The sequence below is a fragment of the Ursus americanus genome, chromosome 31, assembly GCF_024610735.1.
Source record: "Ursus americanus isolate L20-20 chromosome 31, mUrsAme1.1.p, whole genome shotgun sequence".
Classification (NCBI taxonomy): Eukaryota; Metazoa; Chordata; class Mammalia; order Carnivora; family Ursidae; genus Ursus; species Ursus americanus.
The window spans coordinates 4,642,501-4,650,438 of NC_142157.1; the positions used below are offsets into that span (position 1 = coordinate 4,642,501).

At 37.7% G+C, this 7,938-nt stretch overlaps 1 long non-coding RNA gene across 2 annotated transcripts in view; it reads right to left on the reverse strand.

The window, feature by feature from the left end:
- The window catches only part of LOC148107358 (uncharacterized), a 40,988-nt gene extending 33,518 nt beyond the window's left edge, over window positions 1-7,470 (reverse strand). The window contains exon 1 of one of the 2 annotated variants that reach the window (XR_015722500.1): window positions 7,374-7,470. This is a non-coding gene — a long non-coding RNA (uncharacterized LOC148107358). Of the gene's footprint in view, window positions 1-7,263 lie in introns of both variants that reach the window. The other variant, XR_015722501.1, reaches the window with a different exon arrangement.
- Window positions 7,471-7,938: the final 468 nt, after the last annotated feature.

Below are 7,938 nucleotides of genomic sequence, written 5' to 3' on the forward strand. Positions count from 1 at the left end.
AAGCAAAGCAGGTGCCTGTCCTTGCATATAAAAACAGAATTTTAAAAGTGAGAGTGAATCTTCTTCTTGTAGTATTAGGATAAACAAAAAATTAGTATTAAACTTATGGAGTAAAAAAATAAATAAATAGGAGAAATAGGAGAAGGGGATTAATAGGTACAAATTTCCAGTTATAAAATAAATAAGTCACAGGAAAGAAAAGCAAATCACAGGGAATGTAATCAATAAAAAGGATTTAATTAAATGGAAGAAAAATCCAAATATTTCCATAATTTTTCAGATATATTTTTCCCCTTTTTGCTTTTTCCCCTTCACACCCCCACCAGAAAAAACAAAGTCACTCTTAACTGGGGAGGGAGGAAAAGGGACCATAGTTACACATTTAGTTCTCAGATCTTAGATATAATGATCAATACTTCCAAGCCAAAGGCAGTAACTGTACTGTCAAAGAACGGCATTCCTAACACAATTCACTGAAAGCTATTGATGCATTATTATAATCTAGAACTCTGCAACAGATAGGAAAAGTTACCCAGGCAAATTTAGTTTCTCCTAATCTTCCTCTTGTTATGTGTGTGATTTTGGACACATTATTAATCTGTCCAAGCCTCAGCTTCTTTGGCTATAAAAAAGAGCAATACTGCCTACCTTCTAACACATGAAAGCACCTAGGACACCACTGGATAGACAAATGGTATCCTGCCAGCAACAAAATGAAGCGCATGTGACTTGAGTTAACCCAAGGGGTAGAGTTTTTAGAGTACCACAGAAATCATGGAATCAAAGAACTTCAGAATCAGTAGAAAACTGATAGATCATTCTAGTACAACTTCATTATTTTAAGGAAGAGGAAACTGAGAATCTTACTATTCTTTAGAATCTTTTAATATTTAATGGGAACACATTAAAATGGTAGCTAATAAATTAGCTGATTGTAAAAGATGGTACTGACACACTAAAGTCCCCCAGTGAACAAGGCAAAGCAAGGGCTCAATACATTTTAGTGGAAGAATGACTTCATACGAAGACTTTGCCAATACAAATCTTATAATCCCTAGTTTCTCAAGAGAACTCAAGGTCAGCCCATTGTTTTTAACTAAGGCGTCTGGCTACTTGGCTTCCCCTTAACTGGCACTGAAATAGGGGTTCTTTTTCCAGTGGCTTGCTTCCAATCCTTCCAGTCAGAGCCCCAGTTATTACAACTATGTAAAAAAAAATGCTATTTATTTCAATTGCTGAATTGTTGTCTTTTTAAATTAGTCCTATCCCTGAGAAGTTAAGAAGTAGAACACAAAGAGGAACGATTCCCATATAATTTTTTTCACAAACAAGACCTTCAGTTAACTATAGAATAATAGAATCTATGATTTGGGTCTTCTTCCAACCTCCCAGTCATTGAAGGAATCCCACCTAAAACATGAATGACCTGGTGATCCCATCTCAGAATATACCTGGATTCAGGCACTCCCTATTTGACAAAGACATCTGTTCCATTTTTGGATGGCTTTATTTCATGGAAATATTTTTTTCCCTAAAATCTGCATCCCAGAACTTCTTCCCATGGTTCCTAGATCTTCCCCTAGAGCTACAGCTTGTGCCCTGATATATTAATCATATTTTTTATTTTCTACATTTATGATATTTTAACATCTTGTGGGGGCATGGCTAGCTGGCCAGGGATAGACTGCTCCTTCCAGGGCTAGCTAATTCTTAAGGTAATATGAAACTTACCTGTGAACATGCTTTTCATAACCAAACCAATCAATCCCAAACCATACACCAATCACCTCCTTATCCAACTCTCACACACCAAGCCAGAATTTCCTCTGCCCTAAATCAACTCAAGGCCAAGTATTAGACAACTACGAGTATCCCCTATACCCTAAAGCCTACTGGAATTTTCAGCCTAGCCAGTCCTAAACTCTTTCCCCTGCTCTGCCTTGCCTTTCCCATGGAAAACACAAGAAAGTTGGTGGTTTATGCTTTTCCCTCACTCTTTTCTGCCTCCTGACCAACAGTGGTGCTTTCCCCCGTGGCCCTGCACGATGTGCCATGGCCCTCTTCTGAGGATTTTAAGTAATGAAAATCTTCTTTCAATGGCATTAGCCTTTCTGTGTTGTCACTCGATCACCTCTGTAAGTTAAAATCCCGTGGGTACAATCATTGAGATACCAGACAACCCATTTAAGGCTGTTACCCTGTCCCTTCCAAATTTCCCCTTTATGACCTGCATTCTCAGCCTTCATCACCTTGCTCAAAACTCAAGAGGTACTCTAACCCATCCACCTCAGAATCTGCTACGCATAGCCAAGCACAGTCCTTCATACAGGGGTTGATTATTTTAGAGTGCAGCAGACTCTTCTTTGACCTGGACAATATGCTTTTATCAATTCAGCCATTATCTTTTTCAGTAACTAATTTACACTACTGGTTAAAAGAAAGCCTTCTTAAAAAAAACCTCCAACTCCATTTTACATGAACATTTGTTAAATCAAACTTCCTCAGTCCTTACTTGCACAATTCATTTTTTAAACCAAATATTAAAATTCATCATTATCTCCATTAACTTTGCAGTTACCCACCAGGACAGGATAACTCTACCATAGTATTTATACATATATTGTAAATGATATAGAATATATTACATAATTATATGATAGTATATATGTTATATTATTATATAATTTTAATTGACGTATAATTGATATATTACATTGTATTAGTTTCAGGTATACAATATAAAGATTTAATGTTTATAAATATTGTGAAGTGATCACCAAAATAATTCTTGTTAACACCCATCATCATACATAGTTAAAAACTTTTTTCTTGTGATGAGAACATTTATAATCAACTCTCTTAGCAACTTTCAAAAATGCAATACCATATTAACTACAGCCACCATGCTATACATTACATCCCCATCAGACTTATTTATTTTATAACTGGAAGTTTGTACCTTTTGACCCCTTATACCCATATTATATTATTCTTAAATAATAAATAACTATGATGATAGTGATAATAATAATAAAGGCTAAAATGTATTGGGTGCTACTATGTTAAATATCTGACACGCACTTTGTGCACTTTGTTATTAAGTCCACACAAAAACACTGTGGAGTAGATACTATTACCCTATTTGATAGAGGAGAGCATCAACACTATTAGGAAGTAAGTGCAACTTGCCCATGATTACACAAATTGGTATTAAAATGAATTCAAATTCAGGCTTAAGTTCTATATTATCTTATTTTATTTATTTCATCTTTTTTTAGTTTTTGTTTTTATCTCCCTGTTAAATTATAAAATCCCCATTGTGTTTATCTTTATAGACCAACTCCCTTGTATCTGAATTGTTAGTGTTCAGGTATCTGTTTTCATTGGAGTCTATGTTAAATCTTGATCATTTCACCAATCTTATTGTCCAGTCTGCCTGGATTTGCACAGATGTCTTCTTTGTTTCCATGCAGCCAGTGACAAATATGCTGAAACATATGAGGCTCTGTAACTTTCCCCTGAGACCCTCTTCTCTTTGAGATAATGTTGGTGACTTTGATGTATGATTGTTCACAAGCTATGGATCTCCCTAACGAGATCACTCCTTTCAACATTTCTCCCTACATCTACACCAAGTGCTTCCTGAGTGTCAGTTATCATTGTTGTCGTTATTTCTACCTGAATACCTACGTCCTCCCATGAGCGAATTTTTCAACCATTTTTAAAATTATGACCACATCAAGTTTACAGTAATGCACCACTCTAACAGTAATCACTTTATTTTTTTAAAAAGGAAATGGGTTTGCTTCCTTTTCTTTGTGTACCAACATAGGCTCACCCATTTCTATTCTGAGTACTCTTTCTGCATTTAATAATATATTCTAGCTTCATTGATGCAGATTGTGATTAAATTCACCAGAATAAGTTTTCCATCTTCCTTATACCTAATGTTCCAATAGTGCTTTGCAATTTACCCCCTGCCCCCCCGCAAAAGGAAGAAAAAGAAAACTTTCACAAAATGTGAGGGTAAAATGAATCCCCTGATTGAAATTGTCAACTCTAGAAGGCACAGCAAATGGAACTGCTAAATTTAAACTCCATTTTCTGTCTGTATGTCCAGAGCCCCTTGCATCCTACCATGACAAAGAGGAAGCAAGACAACAATTCAGGCTCGGTGATTTCTTAGCAGCCTATAGGGGCCATCATCTGGAAGTGGAGCTAGGGGCCCATTTTAAGTGTTTGGGAAGCTCCTGCAATCATCTCTGCATCCCTCTTGTGTTTCAATCCCCTCCTTGTAAGGCTTGTTCTCCACTTCCAAATGTAGAGGTCAGCATCCCTGATTACAAAGATGAAAGCCCTAAAATATATATTTACATGCACAAGATTTTACATTCCTTTCAATATTCTTATACCTGCAACTTTTGACCTGGAAAATCTCTCCAAAAAAAAGACTTCAAACTGCAGCATTCAACATGGAAAACATTGCAGAAAGCCTTCCAAGAGCAATAAAAGTAGAATTTGTAACACTTGGTTGGTGGGGAGGGCGGTGTGTTTACAGCTCTAGGTAGAGCCGTGCACAGCTGCTCTGTGCTTTTTCTCACGGGGCACAGTTTCAAAGCCCTTCCTTCCTCTGTGCCCCAAACCTGTTTACAATAGTCTCTCTCCTCCATAGTACTTGCCACAGGTAGTTAAGTGTGAATAATGACAACCAAAAAAAGAAATAAAACTAAATTCCCATCACTAAAGAAAAACCCAAGCTAGCCCTCTGGGGGAGATGCTCGCAAGGATTAATTATATTGTAGGAGTTGATATCTTTCTTCATTTCCCTTTCCAGCAGTTTTACAAATACATTTTTCCACATTTTTAAAGAAATGTAAGAACTCCCAAGTTCCACAGCCAGAAAATCCTGACAGTCTCTGATAACTGAATAATGGATGAAGCTCCACTGTTTACTTAGCAGGGGGAGGGGAAAAAGGGTGATAGAGAGGTCCAGATAAAGTGCAGGAATCTGACATCCTCTTGTGCTGGACAATGGTGAGAAGAATATCCTGGCTTCTTTTCTTTTTTTGTCCATGAAAAAAAAAATGTATATGGAAACAACAGTTCAGTAGAAGGTTCATTAGCATTTCAGGCCTTTACCTAGGAGTTAATCCCCGGATTCTACTCTGCTTCAATGCGACTGCTTCCTGCAGTAAGGGGGTAAAACTTGGAAGACCATTGCTAAACATTTGCATCCCAACAGTCTCAGATCTCTCTTGCACCATCACTCAGAAACCTTCCCTAAGATATCCTATAATTTTTCCAGCTAGAAAGCCTCCACTGTTACCACATATTCACTTATTGGAAAATTGATTAAAACATTAAGTTATAATTAGCAAAGTTTAAGGTTTTCTTTTCAGTGAAGTTCAGTATTTCATTGCTGATTAATTCACATTCCCGTACTCCTTTGTAGGGCCAACCATACCAAGTCAGTGGAGTTGAAGGCTGTCAGGGTGTTTCTCTTCAGAGAGAACCCTCCCCATAAAATCTCCCACAATGCCTGTCACAAATACCTAAAATTCCACCATTAGAGATTCACTCTTTTGGTTTTGGAGGCATTTTAATCCCTGGGGGCCCTATTAAAATGCAAAAACTCTGAGAAGAATAACAGCATTGAAAGCTATTATTAACTGACAGCAAGGAGGCCCTTGGGAATCGGACACAGGATAGAGCCTGAGGAATAACTACAGGAAATCAGGACCTAAGGAGAGGGGAGGTAAGATAGTAGCAAAAATAAACTTTATTTATTGCACAATTTTTCAGGGGCAAGGCAACCCTACTTCTGGTAATTCCCTACACTAAGGGAATTCCACTCAAGGTGGGATGATGGGCATAATATAAGCAATTTATTTTCAGTTGTGTTAAAAGAGAAAATCAGCAGTGACACATAATAGTATTTATGCAGAACTCTCGCTTTAGTCAGTTATGTTTAATCAGGATGTTGCCCCTGGACTTTCTCTTCTAATGCCTTGAAGTAGTCACTTGGGCTTGTCAATAAGGGTTGTATCTAAATCATATGATTATATGTTCATGTTCTTCTGTTCCCTCATCCTCCTAAGAAAATACAAGAATCAATACCACCATGATGGAGTTGCTGAGATGTATAGAATATTTTTCTGTCTTTGGAGACAGCAATATGGGAACTTTTCATTTGCTTTTAAAATTGTGTATTTTAAATACACCAGGAGGATTTCTTTAGAAAACATGGAAGTGACTTAACTAATAAGGTCTCCAGAAAAGAAGGACTTAGAACCTACTGAAGGTGACTTTCTGAATTTCACGAAAATCTGTCTCTATCCAACCAGTTGTTGGTTTGCCTCAGCAAGAAATTGTCCTGGAGCAGTCTCTGCACCCTTCAGAGAGGCTTCCTTCCTTCCAAAAGTAATCTGGACACTGAAAGATTCAAAAATGCCAGAAAAGATCAAAATTCTATTATTATTGTATAGGGGTGTGTGTGTGTGTGTGTGTTTAAAGATATAGATGTACAGTGAAAAAAACTGCAGTGGGAGATTAAATTTTTTCCCAGAAAGGTAACTTGAAGTATTTGAAGGTGTTATGCGTAAAGGGGGAAGAAATAGGTTGAGGAAATATAAGTTTTTATACTTTTCTCATATACCTGGAATGAAAGGTTATGGAGGTATTTTCTACGTCTTGTTTATTGTCAGTGTCGTCATTTTTACAGGAGGAAGACAGGAGTATTTGACTTAAACCCAGACCCACCTCAGGGAGTTTTTAAGTGCATTCAAGGCTCTACTCAGTGCAGTGTGCTCAGTCAGCAAAGGGCTTCTGATGAGAGGAAAGGCATGCTCTAGAAAATAAATTCCTAGAGAAATAAAGTGAGTAAGCCTTAAAAACTGAAGATTTGAAAAGAAAGAGTAGATTTATTTCTTTATATCTTGCTTCAAATAGTGCCTTCACTCCAAGTGAATAACGGTGTAACTACAGCTAATTATGGATTGATGGTAATATTATTATTTTAACAAAGAGTTATTTTTTATCAGAAACCCTAATCAAGATGCCTTTGCACTCCTCTGAGTTATCAGAGCCTGATATAAGTTTCTCCACTGACCCATAGAGCGTACTGTATCATAACAACGCAGGCACACCGCAAACACGGCGTGCTCCGTTTCTGATGCCCCAGAAGAATGAAAAACAAAAGTCAGAAGGCCTAAGAAAGATCCAGGAAAATCCTAGGCTAGTGTAAGTGTTTAAAAGCCCACCTACCATGACAAAACAAGACAAAAAACCCACAGTCCATGTCCTTCTGACCACGGTTCGACAGCCTTTCCATATGTGAACCACAGCACAGTCACTTTCCAAAACAGCAAGCTTACTTCGCTCTGAGCGCTGTGCGAGGGCCTTGCTCCACACTCTGCTCTCTCCTGTGTGAAGAAGGGGGAGCAAAAATCCAGAGGACTTTCCTTCAGTCGCTGCTTCTGAAATGCATGATGAATGCAGTGACTAGGGGTTGTGGGTATTTTTATCACAGATACCTAAGTACATGATTGCGCATAGACATGCTGCGCTTACGACGTAAAAAGGCAGTTGCACTTGTTGCTGTCAACAGTCGCAACCGTTCTTTCAATCATCAAATACTGGGCACCAATTGGACGTCAGGGCATACACGAGATACCAGGAAGGCAACAATACATGAGAGTGTCTAATATTTAGTCTAGCCTAGGCAACTGTTCAATAGAACAATGACCGTACAAGTATTAACTGTTATAATAGATGTATGTATGACGTCCTCTGAGCTTTAAAAGCTGTCACTATAAGAATTATGACTACATATTGTGATTAATTTTTTAAATGATATATAAGTAATTACTCTGTAATGAGCAGTCCCTATGTGGCAAGCATACCCATAATATCTCTTTTGCTCTGTGTAACACCCTCTTG